The sequence below is a fragment of the Macaca thibetana genome, chromosome 7 (genome assembly GCF_024542745.1).
Source record: "Macaca thibetana thibetana isolate TM-01 chromosome 7, ASM2454274v1, whole genome shotgun sequence".
NCBI classification, from domain to species: Eukaryota; Metazoa; Chordata; class Mammalia; order Primates; family Cercopithecidae; genus Macaca; species Macaca thibetana.
Window position 1 is genome coordinate 131,778,027 of NC_065584.1, and position 19,476 is coordinate 131,797,502.

Sequence of the window (19,476 nt, forward strand, 5' to 3'; positions counted from 1 at the left end):
GGACCTGCTGGGAGTGGAGAAGGGATGGCAGGAGCAAATGCATCCCAAGTAAATCCATAAAATTTGCAAACTATTGTCAGGGTTGTGTGTTAGGGGGGCGGGGTGGGGTGGGGTGCGGGGAGGCAGGTCTTAGATTTCGGGCTAAAAACCCTATGTAACACTTTATTTCTGAAAGTCGGGGTTGGAACCAAATATTTAAGGATTTTTTTTTTTTTTTTTTTTTTTTTTTTAAACAGGGTCTGGCTCTGTCGCCCATGCTGGAGTGCTCGGCTCACTGCAGCCTCAACCTCCCGGGCTCCTGAGTAGCTGGGACCACAGGCACGTGCCACCACGCCCAGCTAATTGTTTTTGTAGTTTTTTGGTAAAGAAGGGGTTTCTCCATGTTGTCCAGGCTGGTCTCGAATTCCTGGGCTCAAGGGATCCGCTTGCCTTGGTCTTCCAAAGTGCTAGGATTACATGCATGAGCCACTGCACCTGGCTGGAATGTTTTTACATGTGATGGGAATTGTGCCTCTGGCTTCTTTGGTTTAATAGCTTCATTTGTGCAAGAAGCATCAAAACACATTGGACCAAATTTAGGTTTATATCTGGCCTCCAAATAAGTCTTACTCATGTGTTTTGTTGATGGCAGTTTCTGATTTGTAAAAAGCCAGTTCCCCTTTTAAATGTTATAGCTATTGTTTCTCTTACAAATACTTCTGCTAAATTCGGTGCTCCACATTCGTCAACCATAGTCAGATAACACAACAAGGGGCTGGCTAAAACAGAAAAGGTTTTCTCATTAAGTGAATCTGAAGGAGGCCTCTACTAATTAGTTATTGAATTGGATCTTTGGGGTAGGTACATTAAAATGACCAGTTCTTCTTGAAAATATATAGCATAGAGTCCTGGACCGCAGCCCAGACCTATTGATTCAGAATCTTTAGGAAGTAAGGCCAAAGAATCTGTGTTGTTACAAACTCTCCAAAACCTCTTATGCACACTCACATTTGAAAACACCCGTTCTCAGTACTTGCCCAAATATTTTCAGTCTTTAACAAAACTGACCTAATGATAATATTATCCTAAATGATTCTTTGGTCTTTAAAATGGTGAGGTAATGCAGGATTCAGACAATAATATAGGTATGGAAAACATACCATTTAATTTTTCAAAGAAAATGTTTTTTTCTCTCCACTTAAATACAAGGAGATGAGTGGCTGTGGCCTGACTCATGCCATGGTGGACATGGTGTAGGGTATCAACATTTCTTCTTGGTGGCCTTCATTTTCCAGATGATTCCTTAGCTGAGTTTTCATTTTTTTTTTTTTTTTTTTTTTTGACAGAGTCTTATTCTGTTGCCCAGGCTGGAATGCAGTGGTGCAATCTCGGCTCACTGCAACCACCGTTTCCTGGGTTCAAGTGATTATCCTGCCTCAGCCTCTCGAGTAGCTGGGACTACAGGCGCTTGCCACCACGCCCAGCTAATTTTTTGTATTTTTAGTAGAGGCGGGCGTTTCCCTGTGTTAGCCAGGATTGTCTCGATCTCCTGACCTTGTGGTCCACCTGCCTCGGCCTCCCAAAGTGCTGGGATTGAGTTCTTGTTTTAATATTCACAGTTGCATGCATTCCTGCCATTGAAGAACTACCCCTCTAGTTCTGTTTGACTTTATTGAAATACAGAAATATCAAGTGTGTTATTCAAAAAAAAATACTTCAGCAGATAGTAAATGTAAAACTTACATCTCCTCTTAGCATCAAACAAGCTAACATACACACTCATATGCTGGCAGAACAAAAACTCATCTAAGAATGACAAAGTCTGACATTTTCTAACTTTAAAACACCTTGCTCTATTTCTGAACTAAGGTTTCTCTGGTTTTCAAAGAGGCTTCATAGAACTCCTGGGGATATTAATTCAGCTGCTTTTCACCTCCTCTGTCTTCAGGTTTGGGATTCTTGAGTGCTTCTGTGGGCTTGCATTCCTTGTGTGTCTGTGTAGCCACTCCTGGGTTCAGATCCCTCTATTCCAGTAGTGTGGTCAGAGCAAGATAAGTCTACTCCAGCCCTCAGAGCCTCATTTCAAGGGCAATAGAGGGCATTTGGAAACTTCTCTTGAGTAAGAGTATAGGGTATCCAAACTGACAAGGGACTCAGTGAAAATGCAGTTGCCCTCTGCTACCCAATGTGTGGCCCGTAGGATGTGCACGACTTTGCAGTCATGGAAGCACGTACTTCATTAAAATTGGGCTGGTTACTTTTTTCCCCCACAGAGACCATGTCCTGACTGCAGTTTATTAAAACTACCTAGGCCGTGTACCATTATTCGTCCTGATTGTATTCATGAATGGCCTGTTCGCAATAGGAACATCCAGGTAGAGATCAATAATCAGTCTCTTAGTTAGGGCAGAGAGAGGGAAAAAAAAGAAAATCCACTGGTGCACTGCGTTCAGCTGTGTTTAAGAGGTCTTATCATTAAAGCAGCAGCAGGCATTTATAAACCAAGGTTGCCGGCAGTGCTGGGCAGACAGGATTAGAATAATCATCCATCAGGCTCTGTTTCATGAATGTTTTCCTTTGACTTTTGGCAGGATCTCCAACCTGAGCATATGCCAGCTGACATGGGAACACTGAGGCCAGCAATTTAAGGATTTCACATTTGCTTGCAGTGGTAAGATTTAAATATATAACAACGAAGGGCATTAAATATTACTGGGTTCTGGCTTTTTCCATTAGATGCGAAAGTGAGGTTGTTTAGGTGTATCTTTTTTGATCAGTAAAGATCTCTACTTGCAAAACCAATGCAAACACAAGATAAATCCATAATCCATAAATATTGAACATAGTGTTTGTTGGTATGAGTGAAAATAGGAAAACTAATAATTAGATTTTTTAAGTGTCTGCATCATTGGACTAAGTGGAGGAAATGGTTTCCATGTTGAACAACGAAACTGTGTATTCAGAAGAGATATGATTGTACAGCACAAAGGGACACAGAGTTAAAGATCAATGGGGAGAAAGAAAGGGAAAGTGACTCTGTTTTCAATTCTGCATGGGGCAGTCATACCCTTAACACGGGTCCAGATATTTGGTTTCTAAAACAACCACATTTGCAGTTAGCTAGGAGATTGTGTAAAAATGAAGATTCTGTAAGCCGATGACAGTGTACCTCCACACACTGGACACTTGCTGCCATCCGAGACATCTGTACGCCATTACTTAAAAAGAGAGTGATAATGGTGACTGTTGACAGACGGATGGCAAATTGTGTTACTGGAAGATCATTTTGAAAAGGGAAGTCTCCCACTCCTCTGTGTGTATGTGCATTTATATATATGTGTGGACAAACACACATATACTCTCTCCCTTAAATCTGAGGCCAAAATGTAATACTGAAAAAAGTAATTAAAATTTACATTCTTAATAAAAGAGAGCACCATCTTTGGACACATTTTCAATATAAAGTAGAAACTGCACCATGATAGGGTTAAATAGTCTAACAAGATCATCTAGGCCTCGGTGGATTCTTTGGACCCTGTGTTGTTTAATTTAATAGGTTAAATTAAAAAATAATACACGTTCCATTACCATCTTCCTTTAAGCCAGATCTTCATGGAGTAAACCTATATTTGGCACATTCAATTCTTTGAGAGCTACCATTTTAATATATTTTCTTTCTGTCTGTCTTTTTTTCTTTTTTCTTGAGACAGAGTCTTGCTCTGTCAGCCAGGCTGGAGTGCAGAGACATAATTACAGTTCACTGAAGGCTTGAACTCCTAGACTCAAAGGATCATCCCACCTCAGCCTCCTGAGTAGCTAGGACTACAGGCAAACACCACTGTGCCATCCTAATTAAAAAAAATTATAGAGATAGGGTATCACTGTGTTGCCCATGCTGGTCTTGAACTCCTGGCCTCAAGTGATCCTCTTGCCTTGGTCTCCCAAAGTGCTGGGATTACAGGGGTGAGCCATTGCATTCAGCCACTAATAAAGTTTCTATATATTTCTTAGTCCCAATTTTCATGTGGTCTTATTGCAGATCCATGGTGCATTGAGTAAAATGTGACTTTGAGAAGCCTGATTTGCTCATTCTTGTGTGCTGACCGTGGTGTTATATCTGTGAATTTCTGAAGGATATATTTTAGAAATTCAGCATTCTTATTTAGTCCTCTTAGTATATTCTTTTCAAATTGCCTCGCTGCTTTATTCAGTCATATTATTGCAGTAACTTTTAGTTTAACAGCTTGTATTCTCAAAATCTATTTATGGAACAATGGAAGAATGATTGTAAAATAGCTTGGAAGATGCATTACTTAAACTGATACCTGGAAGTGATGATATAACTTCACACTTTTATGCATATAAAAGTAAATGAATGTATCATTATGGTTTATTTTATCTGAATATTACATTCCCCTTGAAAATTAAATAACTTTGCACTTGAGTTTCATGTTTTATTTCATGATTTAGAAGTGCTTTCTAGGAACTACCACCAAAGCCTAACTTCCATACGTAAGTCATGGTTTCCTCATATGTGCATGGAGTTTAAGATAACACATCCTAATTAGAGTCATTAAATCTTTGATGTCAGAAGGGGCTGAGTTAAACTGAACAGGGCTTTTAAAAATCCCCAAAGCTGAGCAATGTGAGGAGGAAAACAAAGTAAGAGAAACACGCATATGATTGGCCTTAATGATATTATAAGCCTATAAGAAAGTGGCCTACAGCTCACATCTGGACCACAGAACTCATCATTTCATCTGAACCTGTGTGTATCAAATTGTGCTTTTTGTTATCAAAAGTGAAAGCCTGCAAAAAAAATAAACTAAACTAAACTAAAATAAAATCCAGTAGACCATGCTAAATTGAGTTGCATCATTTAGAAAGTGGGAAGATTTTCTTAGAACTAGCCTTGGAGCTTCTTGTCTCTGTAGAGAACCAAGGACCATACAGAATACTGTCCCACTTCTGCATATGAGGACACTGTTGAACAGATAGACTTGTTTGAGAAATAATATAATCATGTAGAGTGACAGAGTAGAAAAGCACTAATGTAGACACCAATGTACCACAATCTTACCACAATGTACCACAGCAAAAACCATACCTGATTTTGCTGGATAAGATTTTTTTTCTTTTGTCTCTAAGATTTTAAATAGCCTCTAAATGTCAGTCCTTAGTTTTTAATTTGTAAAAGGGGTTTACTACTTACTCTATTCTCTGCAGACTTAGCTGGAGATAAAATAATAAGTAAAAAATACTTTGTGGAACTTAAAATCACTACACAGAATTTAGTATTGCTAGAAAGTTGATTCCTTGTTAATAGCGCTTGTCTGATTTGAACATTAGGTCAGAAAAGCATCTTCATCGATCTGGTCTATGTTTTCACACTGAATGAAGGCTTACAGTTGCTCTGAGCTCTAATACACTTGACTGTTCTTATTAAATTATGATAACAAAATGTAATCATTATAACTTTCCCTGAATTGTATGTGTATCTATTTTTAGTGTTGTTGATGCACTGATCGAAATTTCAGTGTTCTAAAATTACTCCAAATGAGAGCATGGGAGAGTACAGAGGAAATGTTTACGATACAATCCCTGTCAGTAAGGGGAGTGGAAGGGGTCTCTGGGGCTCGTCCTTGTGGTAAAGCCGTCTTTCTCAGACCTCCTTTCCTCTAATTCTTTTCAGATGCAGACTTCCTACCATAGCAAACCCTGTGTATCTTCCTGCCCTTTCTCCTCCTCTCTACCCGCTCCTGTCTCCTTTCTCCTCTCCTTCACACCTCAGAAAGTCCTTTGATTGTTTACAATCCAGGTTTTTTTTAGCTATTGACCCACAGCCTTCTGCTTCCATAAATCCTGCTTTAAGTGTTTGATCTGTAAGACAAATATACCCCCATAGCCCTGAGTTTACTCTCTGACTCTGTTTCATTACAAATGTTGTAGACAATCAATATGAGTTAGGGGTGGGGGGAAATGTCTTAGGTCAACAAACACAATTTGCTGGAACATACCATAATCTTTGCCCTTGCAAAGAACTGTTGATCACATGTCCTTTAAGAATAAAGCCAAGTTGTTGGAAAATGTAACTTAAATTAAATACACAGGAAATTCCAACAATTACACATGACATAAAAAATCTTTCAGAGCTCCCAGTTCATGTACTAATGTTAGAAGCAATCAAGGACTATGAATAATGGATGAAGTTAAACATAGTGGCCCAAATTTTTATCCAGAGTGCTAGAGAAGAACGTTAACATAATGGATGTGGGTCAAAGAAATTGCCTGACATATGAAATACCAACCAAGAGTATCATCCATTTATTTTTTATTTAGGAATAAAGTTTGCACACCATGCCAAGGTCACCATTGTGGAGATACTTACTTGTGTGCGCTATGGTCCTCCCTAATGATAACGATATTCCTTCCCAGTCCCGAGACCCCCAGTCACATGGCAGCATTGTTTGTACCTTCTGTGACAATTAAAATCCACCCTCATTTCTACCAATTTGTTATCCCAAGAGAACAAAAGTAACTAATAGCTCCTTCAAGCCTGGGTATGGTCTATTTTGTCCTCATGTTAGAACTTAATTTAAACCTTCCTTGGTCACAAAATTCTGAGACTAATCTGGGAAAGTAACCAAAGAGAATTAAGATGAGAATAAGGTTAAGTATGGGAAATGTTGTCCTAAAATACTCCACCCAAATTTCCATGTGTTTATAACTGACCCAATTAGCTTGAAAATTAGTTTGAAATCATCATAGCAGATCATAGGACTAATAACTCAATCAAACAGTCTACTCACAATCTGGCAGATCTGGCTACATCTATTGTTTCTAGCATTCCCAACTCAAAAGGTAATTTCTCTTTTCAATCACTGACCTCTGTTTCTCCCCAAAGCCAATGTGGAGGTAAGATATAATCAGCAAAGAGAGCTCCTTAGGACCCTTCCCAGGAAGGGGATCAGGACATTATGGAATTTGACAGAGATTCTAGTAGAGTCTCTCAAATCTCAGCTATTTTTATTAGTATTTTGTGAAGCTCCAGAAAACTGCAAGTATTTTCTGTTCTAGTCACCCCTTATTACTTTCTAGCTGATCAAAATAACCCATGACTAACAACAGGAACCCGAGAACCGCCATAACTGCAATGGTCCCATCTATCACTCAGACATTTTTTGTGTAATAAAGTCAAAAGCAAATTTTCTTCTTTTATTTTCAAGTTTTGCATCTGACAAAATGTCATTGGAGCTCAGTGACTTATGAAAAATTGGGACAGATTGAGAGCCTCTGATAAAAGCAATCTTTGTATCACTAAAAGATTCTGCTAAATTGAGGGGAAAGGGGACTTATAGTTCTTAATAATGTGTTTTATCAACCACCTGCAAAAATTTTTAATTAAATATCTAAAGATACATTATAAGATATTATTGTAAAAGACACAAACATGATTCCAGAAACATTTTAAAAGCTTGAATATTTAATATTTATTTGTTTTAGAGATAGAGGGAAAGAGGAGATGAGAAACATATATTGTATAATCATATTATGATTTCATCCTCATATCAGACAAGAAGATATACTCTGCCATACCATCCCATGATTATGTACTTTACCTTTTAGACTCTATCTGCTTATACTGTGTGTGTGTGTGTGTGTGTGTGTGTGTGTGTGTGTGTGTGAGACAGAGAGAGAGAGAGAGAATATGAATGTCTGAGAAAGTAGGAAAGAGTTATCGTTAAAAGTAAAACTCTCAGAGATTGCCTGAAGGGGCAAGATTTACCAAATATCTATTGTTTAAGGAGTGACAATTACTGCTAAGATTAAAAATAGTAATTTTAGAATTGTTATGAATTCTTAGTGTTGTTTTGGTGTGTTTTTCAGTGAGCTGTAGTGCCATATTGTCATGGCACTACCATGACAACTGTTGTGTCCTTGGATCCCCTGAAATCTTGATTTCATAAATGGAGGATATCATGGTAAAAATGGACATTTCTAAATATTAATTTTCTATGTGAAAGGCATTAATCATTTTGTTTTTTCTTTTCCTAATCACTCATGCATCCTTTTTTTTTTTTTTTTTTTTTTTTTTGGCAAGCCGTTCATTGAACAAATGTTTATCAATCACCATGTAGATATTGCTAGACATTGTTTTATATATTGGGGATGCTGAAGTAAACCCAACAGATAAAAATGTCTGCATTCAAGGAAGTTAGTTTTCAATGGAGGAGATAAACGATGCAGGGATAAAAATATCTAAAATATAGCATTTATATATTTTATATTCCCATATATATTTTTATATATAGATGAATGCAAAAAGAAAAAAGAGGAGATATGAAATGGTATATGGGGCTGAACTTTACATGGGGTGGCCTGGTAGAGATTTTCTATGTAGATACCTTCTGAGAAAAAGACTTCAAGGAAATGAGACAGCAAGCCAGGCAGAAATCTGAGGAAGATTGTTCTAGGCAGAGAGAACAGTAAATGCAAAAGCTCTGGGACAAGAAAATGGGTAGTATATTTGAAAATTAACAGGGAGGCTATTCAGTCTGAATCGTTAGAAGGATCACTCTGGCTGCCATGCCAAGAATGTGTCTTAGTCTGTTCAGGCTGCTATACTGGGTGGCTTATAAACAACAGAAATTTATTTCTCACAGTTCTGGAGGCTAAGAAGTCCAAGATCAAGGCATCAACAAATTCAGTGTCTGATGAGGGCCCATTTCCTTGTTCATAGATGGAGCCTTCCATTTGTCCTTACGTGGTGGGAGAGGCAAGAAAGCTCTCTGGGATTTTTTAAATAATTGCAGTAATCCCATTTTTGAGAGCTATACCCTCATAACCTAATCACCCTCCCAAACACCCCACCTCTTGATACCATCACCTAAAATGTCAGGATTTCAACATAAGGATTTTGGCAGAACATAAACATTAAGCCTATAGCAGAGTAGGAAGAAACTCACAGGGTGGGTAGAGAAGACATAAGTAGGTAGACCACTTAGGAGACTGCTTCAGTAACTTCAGGAAGAGAGGATAGGGTCCTGTGCCTAGGTAGACAAGGTGCCCTGGACTAAGAGCACAAATAACTTGTCTGTAAGAACAAGAAAGGTGTGGATAGGTGGGAAGAGATGGTAGTCACAGGATATGAAAGTTCTCTTTTGATTGTTTAGCAAATGTCAATCACATTAGACTGCATAAGTGCAAGCATACAGTGATCACCTGATTGGATTTAAGAAGGGTTATGATTTCACCAGGAAAGTTCACCAACATAAAAAAGGATCTAGGAAAAGATTAAAATGATGCTCTATGGAATTTAAGCTGGAAAGGAGGGAGAGAATTTCATGAGAGAGCTATGTCTCAGGGACAGAGAGAGTGAATTTCAGGTCCTTGTGTGATTTTAGAATTGTAGGAGTTAGGGTGTTAGAAGGAGTGACCAGGAAAAATAAGAAATCATGATCATAGAAGAGAATATTTAAAATTGAGATTCTTGCAAGGAGTGCAGTTATTGATAACCACAAAGTCAAGTGTTTGACTGTGTAAGTGAGTGGCTCAAGAAGGATGGCTGATGAAATCTCTAAAAGCAAAGTAGTCCAGGAACTGAAAAACAGGTTATTGGAAGGATCATGCCATTGGATATGAAAATGGCCAAAAATTAAATAGGGATAGTATTAGAGAAAGTGATAATGAGCCATTTGCTGAAATCTCCAGTGAATGGAGGGAGAATGAACTGGAGGATGGTGGAGGAAGCACCAAGAAGAGTAGGGGAGTACAGCCTGATGCCATGAAAGAGAAAGCTGGAGTTTTATTGAGGAAGAAGGACAAAAGGCCTGGACACAGTAATGAAGAACACGGAGGACATCTACTATACTTTTATGCTCCTTGATAAGAGGGATCTAGGAGAGTAAAAGCTACCTCTTGAAAGGGCTTTAGTGGAATGAGTATGTGGGCAGTCAGATCTCAACTAGTGCAAAACGGTGAAAGGGAAGTTTCCACAGGAAGTAGAGAATAAGCAGATTTACTGATGACTGACCTCAAGTCCCAGAGGATTCAGTGAAAGACTTTCAGGAGGTATGAGGCTAAGATCAGAACAAGTAGTGAACAAAGCCACATGAGGATTAGAGAAGAGGAGATAAGAGATGACCTGGTAGTGCTGGGCTGGTGTGGTGACTGATCTGCCGTGATCCGATAATAGCTGGTCTGCTGGTCCAGGGCAGGTGGTGGCGGTGAGGCTATGAGTGTTGAGAGGAAAGAGAGTTATGTGCAAGTTTTGGGGGTGTGACAGACCTTTCCAAGAACATGAAGAGCTCTCAGGTGACCATTGACTGTTACTGAGGAGACTGCTATCCTTCAGAAGGGTGATGTGCTCAGAACACACAGATACCCTCTTAAGTCGAACCAAACAGTGGCCTTCAGCTCAGTGGTCTTACACTGAATGGGCTGACTCCCTCTGAGTTCATCATTACAGAGCCCAATGGCTCAACTTTAATCAGAGGATACCTTTATCTTCCTTCATCAGTAGAATATTGTATTATTGGGCTTGTCATATACAGACTGTGAAGCTTATTTTCATCATTTAAAGCATTCTTTTGTGATCTGTGCTGTTTCTCCCTTCAACCTGTTTATAAACCTTTCTTCCCCCTCCCCTCATTTTCTCTCCTAACCTGTTCTACTCCTTGATGCTGTGAATGAATGAATAACTGTCTTTATGTCCATTGCCTCCAGTGTCTCTGGAAGTACTGCCTTCTCCCCCTCTGTGCATACTAGTTTCCCCATAGTTTGGTCATCTTCTATTTTGTGCATTCTGAGCTGTTTAAAGGTATGTGCGTTGCAAGCCCTAGTGGTCCTCTCCTTTGTTTGTCCTGACCTTCTGCCTTTGCTGAACTGTTGCTGTATCATAAGTGACTGTTAACTTTTTCTCTTTTTATCTAAAACAATTCTAAAACCAACATCTTTTGGGGAAGGATGATAATATTCATACAGTTTGTGGTATGGGACTCTAATAAAATGCAAGTTGTAATGAAATCTAAGGCCTCAGGCCCACTGTCTCCAAAAAGTAAAGTTATTTTCTGTTTGTGACCTTAGGGGCAGCTATTCAGTTCTCTAGAACAAAAAAGTGTACATATGAAGTAGATATGAATAGAATCAGGATCACAGTTAGTGACAGAGACCATCAGTACCATTGGGGTTATTGTGAACCATAAAATTGCTATTGCTTTTCTTCTCTTACAATGTAGAGATATTGCAAGGATTTTAAAGTCTAATATGTTTGGACTTTTTATTGGAAGTAAATGATATGAGTCAGTGAAGAACACATGATTTAGATAAATGAACTTTTCTTAACAGTTAAAATTATTCACTTTTCATCCTCACCTATACCATTGGTTATTTCTCTATTCACGTTCTAAGACAAGATTCAGACCTCTTGTTATACTCCTCAATCTCCCTTAGGTTCTCAATTTCAGGTTCTCACCACCTGCAGTTTCTGAGGCAGTGCCATATAGAGTAAGAGCGCTGGATATGGCAGGAAAGGACTAGTGTTTAAAGTCTGGCTTTGCTGCTCACCAGCTATACAATGCTGAAGACATCAGTGAAGTGCTGTTATCCTCTATTTTCTTATCATAGGGTTGCTATGTTTAACTACCCTCACGTGTTTGAAAGTGCTCAGCACTTATAAAGAGTAGGTCCTAAATAAATATGCACCAATAATTTATGTTTATCATCTACTCCTTGGTTTTGACTTCAGGTGATAGATTAATTTTAATGCTTTATTTTTGATGCTTTCTGTTTCTCTGGCGTCCTCAACTGTTCACTCTATTTTTCTGCTTAAGGATTTTTTTGCCTTTACTTTTCACTTGACTGATGAATGTGTACCATATTAGATTACATTTGTGGTTGGAATGAGGAGGTATTAGGAGCCTCTCTTCTAGATAAGGGGGGATCAGAAGTAAAGGTGCCAATGACATGTATGACAAAAACTAAATATTTATGAGGTCGAAGGGAAAGATGAGATGATGGGAACATGAGTGTCAGTTGATGGTAAAAAGTTTTCATAAAGTTAACCTCTAACAATATCCGTAGTGTGTAGAACTACAAAGGGTAAAATAACATTTGACTGCCTTTTCTAGAAACTATAAATAATCAATTTAATAAAATAAAATTCTATCGTCTCCACATAATTATAGATATGTGACTTCATAGTGTGTAATTTTGATTTCTTCACACATCTTCCTTAGCACATACAGCACAGAATGTTTGAGAACTAGGAAGACAGAAACTGTTCAATGAGCAGCAATAACTCAGAACCGTAATGTTAAGGGGGTCCATTATTTATTTATTTTTCTTTAGAGGGTGAAAACCAAAGGGCAGGTGATTTAATTTAAAATTAACTAATTCACTCCCTTCCTTCCTTCCTTCCTTCCTTCCTTCCTTCCTTCCGTCTGTCCGTCCGTCCGTCCGTCCGTTTTCTTATAACTGCATCTTGTTGGAATCTTCAGTCAGGTATCATTGAATTAAAAACCAAACCCAGTAATCACCATCTTTAAGTGATGAAGTATGTACAATGAAACTCCAAACAGTAGAGACAGTTAAAACAGATAAGTTTCCAAGCTCAGTTTCTTGATTGATACTACCTTTTCAAAACAGTTGGGTATTCCATGTCATTTAAATGGCAAAGAGAAAAAGAGAATATATTCTGCCTGACTGTGTCTCTTTGGTCATCTTTTCACACTCCATTAGAGGCTTTATCCAACTTTTGTATTCAGACTTCATTGTGTTTTTCTGGTGCTAGAAGAAACTTCAATGAGGACATGATGAATGTCCATATTAAATTACATTCCCCTCCCCTTTTAATTAAGTTCATTTAAATTTAATTTTGTAATCTTACTTCAGTAAACCATTTGACTCCAGATGTTGGATGTACTTCTTCTTATTTCTGCTTCCACATAATTGTACCTGTAAAAGATTTATCACTGCAAGAGACATTTTGGAACCTTTCAGAGCATTTTTGGCATATGTTTCACGGATGACTGGTAACATGAGCAATTAACATCCTAAAATGTTCTTATGCTCTCCAGAATATTTTTAATGGGATAAGTTATTTTTATTAGCCTGAACTTTAAACAAATAATCATCTTAAAGGAAACACTATCATCAAAACAACTCAGTTGAAACAGAAACCCAACCCTAAAGGAAATTGGTAAGAGTGAGAAAAAAAGACCTTTGGGCTAAAACAACCTTTAACAAAGATATATAACCAAAAGGCAAGGCTTGGCCTTTTGCTAAAATGAGAGTTAGAAGCAGAGTTCCTGTTTCTTCCAGTTGACTCTGAGTCACTTCTGTGTGTGCTGTAATGCATATATTATAGAGTGATGGGCCACACCACTTTTGCTTAGGGAACATTTAACTCTGACTTTTGGTGATAGAACATTCAGATCAATCAGAACAACCCAAGAACTACCCGCTTTGCACACCAAAAATAGAAACTCACACTAGTGTATTTGAGAAACTATAGCTGCCTTGGAACCTAGAACTCAGACCTACTCCATTCATAAATGGTCTTCACCATCAGGTACCAGGCATTCTTAGCCACATAAAGATTGCTAGTAAATAGCCTTTCTTGTTCCTAGAATTATTTGAATGCTTACAATTGTTCTGAATCTGCCTTCTTGCTTCCTTAAGTCAAAGCTTATTTAATAACATACTTGATAGCCCTCCTGGGACCTTGTCTAATGAAACTCCTAGTTCTCATCAAAGAAACATAGACTACAATTCAACCTTTAGATGACATACTAAAGAAAAATAGCAACTACAAATACATAGGATAAAGAAATCAATTCTTTTTCCTCAAGTGAAAAATTATACTTCATGTTTTGGATATGTAATAATGTGTCTTGATGTATATGAAATATTCACCACTACAGTAAACAAGTTAAAGTATGGATTTTTCCTCAGACTTAAGGGACTCAGTAAGCAAGTTCTAATTTTATTCTTTTACAATCTTGTTTGGCAGGGACAGGTATGTGTGTGTGCATTGGTGGTGCGGTTTATCTAAAACCCACTAGAGTTTAGCATTTACTGTTTCCAAGTGCTTTTCTTGCTCAGAGTACTAAATAATACTAAAAATCATTTAAAGATGACAGTTACCATTGCGACCAGGCATAATTTGTTTGTCCATAATTGACAGACAAAGAACTCACGTTTTCTGCTTATATCTAATATAACAAAAGCTCAGAGAATGATTCTGTGAGTCATGGAATTTTGCAACTTTATTAAATTTTAAATAGGAAACCAGTGAAGGCCTAGAGATGAAACAATGTCTGAAGCAGCAAATGGCATGTATAGAATTAATAAATTGTCATGCTACTCAATGTATTTGTTTAGAGCGTAGCTTTGCTAACTAGAAGAGTGCACTTGAAACATCCTTTGATTGGAAGACTACCTAGTGACTATTTGCCAATACCTCTAGTTCCTGCTGGTAATCAAGAATAGATGTCTACCATGGAAATTTAAAGAGAAGGATTGAGAATATATACAGAGCCGTTAAGATATTGCATACATTTCATGAAATGAGAAAAAAAAAAAGAAAATCAGTTTTGAAAAGAAAAAATGGGTTGTGCTTTCAATTGCTTCTATAGATCAGTTATGATGAAATAAAACAGATTTTAATGAAATAAAAATTTTGTCTACTAAATGTGTTAGTCAAATCTATCAGATTCAAAATAAATATCTGAGACATTGTCTCTATCCTAGAGTTATTTTTAAATGTATTTATTCATCCATTCATCCCCCGACAATGTAATGAATATCCTTGATGCAAAGCAAGTGGTAGAGCTTGAGAAATCTGAAAATGAAAATCAGAGCTAGGTCCTACTGATGTAGGTGGAATAAGTTTGAATAAGATGTATGAATTGTAGGGGCAAAGGGAATTTTTCCCTCCCACCTCTGAAGGTTCAAGTCTGCTGAGATAAACTGACAATAGATTAACAGGAGCAAAAGCATACAAATTGATTAATGTGAATGTGTACATGGGAGCCATACAAAATATAAGACTCAAAAGGGCCACATAGTTGAGGCTTACATAGCCTCTTCATCGGCGAGAGGGACGTGGGAGATGCAGGCAATTTTGAAGGGTAGTAAATGATGTTTAGGGGAGTCAAATGAGCCCCCAAAGCAGAAAATGGTCTGGGACACGGTTCCTCTGAGCTCTGGAGGTGACGGCAACGAGTTGTGGAAAGGTGAGGAGTGGAACTGCACCGTGAACTTGTCTTATTATGCAGATAAAGTTTTCCAGGCAATCTCCCGGAGCTTCCCTCAGAGGAATCATTGAAAAGTCTGTCTAATTGTGGTGATGACTTTTAGTCTTTTCTCGTCTCTGGTGGTTAATCCTTCCCTGGTTATTTAGTGAGATTCTTAATGAGGAAGTTTTAAGACAATTGCATTTATTTTTTGGGGGAGGAAAAGGTTTCCTCAGCGAGATAGGGGAGCTTTTAGAGTGATCCCCTATCTCCAGTTGGTGAGTGAGAAGAGAAATCCTGAGACAAAAAGTCCCTGATTCTGAGGCTGCCTCTAAGACCTGTTAATTATAAATAAATAAATAAATAAATTTTTATTTATTTTTAGTTCAAAGTGCTCAGCAAGCGAAAGCACCATACTTTGGGGTATTGTTTTCTGACCCCCAACAGAAACCCATGTTTAATCCATGTTGGCCTACAAGGCTGATGGGCTAATCAAGCATACCCTCAAAAGGAACATTAATTCCTTGTACTGTGCTTTAGCGCTTTTACCCCTTGGAATAATACTGCTGTGGTTTTATATGCCACACCTTCTTCTTAAATGCAACTGAAATTTGTTTCACTATGCCTAAATGGTAAAGATACTTTTTTGTTTGTTTGTTTGTTTGTTTGAGACAGAGTTTCACTCTGTCCCCCGGGCTGGAGTGTGGTGGTGGGATATCGGTTTGCTGCAACCTCCGCCTCTCAGGTTCAAGCAAGGTAAAGATACCTTTTCCTCCATTTTCAAATTTTCACGGAATCTAGGTACACTTTTAGGACTAGGAACAAATTTATTCTCTTCCATTTATGATCTAAAGTCTCCCTTCTAATTTTCCAGCCTAATAAACACCTGTTCTAATTACTTTTAATCATTTTCTGCTGGAGATTTTGTGTGTATATTGGCCATAGGTAGGTGTTTTGTAATAATGAAGGGAAACAGCCTATAAGACACTCCTTAGTTATGCTCCATATACTAATAAATGCTATTTTGTCTATTTGTCTTATGCCTTGAAAGCCTTTTGTGTGAATTTTTGATAGGTTTCCAAATTCTACAAAAATATACGCATGGATTTTGTATGACTTAGGATCTGAAGTAGCTTAGTTCAAGAGTTTTTTAAATTTATGTTTTTAGAGATGAGATCTCACTGTGTTACCCAGGCTACCTTTGAATTCCTAGGCTCAAGCAATCCTCTTGCCTTAGCTTCATGTAGCTGGTACTACAGGCATGTACTACCATACATGGCTTTGGTGCTAAAGTTTTGTTATTTTGTTCTGTTTTATTAGATGTTGTTGTCTAATGGGTCTCCATTTTATCACAAGAACCTGCAGAGCTTCTGATGCAGAGCAAAACAGAATAGTTTTGATCATCAGTACCCTGCAGGCAAGTATTAGGATTAATTGAATCACCTGTCTTCTAGTCCTACATTGTGGGGTATGTGACGATGTGGTCTTTATACAGGGAAGCATAGGGCCTTAGAACCATTGCTAGTAAAATCTTTTGTCCCAAGAGTTGCTAGTTTAAAAGCACAGGAATATAGAAGGAAAGATTTGAAGATAGATTTTGGTCTTTTATTTACATTTTCATTATCATATAATAGCACATCCCCGATGTGTACTCCCTACAGGGTATAGAAACTCAAACTCTTTCTCTCACACATATACAAATATAATACCAAATATTTTTCCCCTAAGTAAAGCCCAATGCTAGAAAGGACTAGTTTTGAATATGTTTTATAATATCCTAAGGGCTGCTGTGATTTTTATTCTTGTTACAATTGTGGTAATGAACTGTATAAATTACACAGTTTTTGTCTGCCAGATGCAAGTCATAAATCTGAAGAGAATATTTTCGTTAAAAAGACATAATGATCATTTTACTGATAGGGTTTAAATGGTAGAAATCACATGGTTCTTTATGTGGGTTAAACTATTGTAAAAAGGAATGAATAAGTCAGGTACCAAATGCAATTTCAAATACCAGTAGGGTGTTATAAGACATATTTGCATTTTCTTTTGTGATTGTATTGAAGTAAGGTTCATTTACAGTGATAGCATCATTTAATTTCATTTAAAGACATGACATTGCAAGTATCCATAATGTGAAGAACTTTAATGGGGAGAAAGGAGGCACTGATGGAGATCAGCATTGCCCATCATGTGTGTTCTAGGATACAAACTGCAGAAGGTGTTGATCAATAGAGTGATCCCTTGGTCACATAAGTTTGAGAAACACACACCTGCCGTATACTGCGTAGTCCACAGCCACTAGATCTGCAAGATGCTATGCACTCATGTACAGTCAAGTCACGGCACGCAACCATGCACAGCAGCAGGTTAAATGCGTTGAGAAATATTACACTTTAACGGGTTTTAGCTTAGCATTTTCCAAGCTTATTACACTCCTTTTCATTCTGTCACATTTTATAACATCCCATGGAATTACGATTCAGTGGAAAATTCTTTGGAAAATCTTGATCTCAGAAATACTATTTTTTATATCTTAAATGAATTTATTTCAAAAAGGAAGAGAAATGTACACTTGGGAAAGGTCACTGGGTGTGACATTGCAAAACCTGTGTTAGATTCCTGCCTGCCCTTTGCTAAATATGTGACCTTGGGGATACCATTTAAGCTTGCCATGAAGTGGGAATGATGTTATCTTCTCTAACTCACAGTGGGGCATTGAATCCAAAGTCTGAAAGAGATAGTGCTTTTGTAAGCCTTTTGTAATCCACGAAGCACTCTCATGTGTGGTATTTATCCTTATCATTATTGTTATTAACTTTAAGAGTTCTGTCCCAGAAGTAGTGAAGAAATTCTTATTTATCTTATTGGAACCCTTCTTGATTTCCTAAACTCTCTTACCAAAGTTCTCTTACTCTCTCTTTCTCTGAGGAGGCTGAGAAATTGTGTATTCTTCTTAGGGAAAAGATAAATAGAATAGGGTATATGAAACAAGATAATCCAGTAAATTGCTTTCAGACAAATTACTTTGAAATAGCTCACCAGAAAATGTGCAAGATTTAGGTGTTTCATCATGTTATGCAAAAGACCTACCCTTAAAAAATATTAAAAAAAGAGAGAAGAAGCCGAACATTATTAATAACAACAATATATAGACAAATTTAGGTGTAAAATGGTCCATCCACCTGCTCATATTGCAATAGAGACAAAGATAAATAAATCAACCACTGAGAATTTATTTAGCACATATTGTATGCCCAGCACCATGACATATAAAGAGAAAAGAATAATGAGTGTATGTTGATCGAAGGTTTTACAAGCCCATTGTAGCGCTAATATGAACACATGGTGTAAATATAAATCGGTCAAGTCCAGCTTTGTAGAAGACCAAAGTATTTTTAATTGTAACTATGAACTGCAGTTACAAGAACAAAAGGAGTTCTAAGGATGGAGAAGTAAAAAAGTCTTTAGGTGCAGATTTACCCTTGAAAGTGGGTAAAATGGGGCAAGGTGTGGTGGCTCACACCTGTAATCCCAGCACTTTAGGAGGCCAAGGTGGGTGGATTACTTGAGGTCAGGAGTTCGAGACCAGCATGGCCAACATGAGGAAACCCTGTCTCTACTGAAAATAAAAAAGATAGCCGGCCATGATGGCACAGGTCTGGAGTCCCAGCTACTCAGGGGGCTGAGGCATGAGAATCACTTGAACCTGGGAGGTGGAGGTTGCAGTGAACGGAGATTGCGCCACTGCACTCCAGCCTGGGTAAGACTCTGTCAAGGAAAAAAAAAAAGTGGATAGGATGGGTGTCTTATGATTTTTGTCTCCCTGGCAATTGGTATTTACATACCTTGTATATTGTCAGTACTCAGGTACTCAATACAGATGTGTTATGTAATTGGATAAATAGAAGAGAGAATAAGTGGAAAGAGGGAAGGGAAGGGAGGAGGAGGAAGGGAGGGGGGAGGAAAGAAGCAAGGAAGAGAGAGAAGGAAGGGAGGGAGGGAGAGAGGAAGGAAGGGAGGAAAGGAAGGAAGGAAGGAAGGAAAGAAGGAAAGAAGGAAGGAAAGGAAGGAAGGAAGGAAGGAAGGAAGGAAGGAAGGAAGGAAGGAAGGAAGGAAGGAAGGAAGGAAAGAAGGAAGGGAAAAGGAGGAATGGAAATTCCAGTAAAATAGGGCATCCCACTAAGACCACAGCAAGTGCTGGTGAGTAGAAGGCTTCCTGAGAAGAGAAGTGTGTGAGTTACCTGCCCAACACCCAGAC

General features: G+C 38.0%; 1 protein-coding gene across 3 annotated transcripts in view; it reads left to right on the plus strand.

The window, feature by feature from the left end:
* Window positions 1-19,476, plus strand: part of SEMA6D (semaphorin 6D) — a 583,866-nt gene that overhangs the window by 216,699 nt on the left and 347,691 nt on the right. For all 3 annotated transcript variants that reach the window (XM_050797148.1, XM_050797161.1, XM_050797150.1), the window contains one exon: window positions 2,571-2,650. The gene's annotated coding sequence lies outside the window, so the exon portion shown is untranslated. The remainder of the gene's footprint in view (window positions 1-2,570; window positions 2,651-19,476) is intronic.